The sequence below is a fragment of the Chaetura pelagica genome, unplaced genomic scaffold (genome assembly GCF_000747805.2).
Source record: "Chaetura pelagica isolate M959 unplaced genomic scaffold, ChaPel_1.0 scaffold253, whole genome shotgun sequence".
NCBI classification, from domain to species: Eukaryota; Metazoa; Chordata; class Aves; order Apodiformes; family Apodidae; genus Chaetura; species Chaetura pelagica.
Genome location: NW_009952710.1, coordinates 10,202 through 10,723, shown reverse-complemented (window position 1 = coordinate 10,723; position 522 = coordinate 10,202).

Genomic DNA, 522 nt, shown 5'->3' with positions numbered 1-522 from the left:
ACTAAAACATGTGGCCAAATATCCCTGGAAGTTCAAAAGCCTCTCAAATTTGTCATGAATTAACAAAAATCTACAGCTACAAGAACTCTAATTTTTCTGACCCCCTCTGTCATTCCAGTCACAACATTCTATTAAATAATTCCTGCACCAAACCTACCAATTTGAGGGCAGAATGACAGCACCCATTTTAGTAACACATTCTATCATAGAGGGAAGGAGTGGTGGCAATTAAAAAAAGAGTAAAATTAACCTCTATTCTTACTCTTAAATTCCTACATCCCAAGTAAAACTCAGTACTCAGTGTTTTCTGGAATACAAGCAGAAATAATTTATTTGATTAGCAAAATACCATGAAGAAAGGAAGAAGGGTAAATCACACCTTATATTACTGATTAAAAGGCTCATCTTTTCCCTTATATGCAGGTATTTTCAGTTCAAGAAGTGAAAATTCAAATGCTAATTCTGCTTCTTGCAGAAGGCGGGTATTTTCTTTAAAGATTTTGTTTGCCCTCACCACTGAGA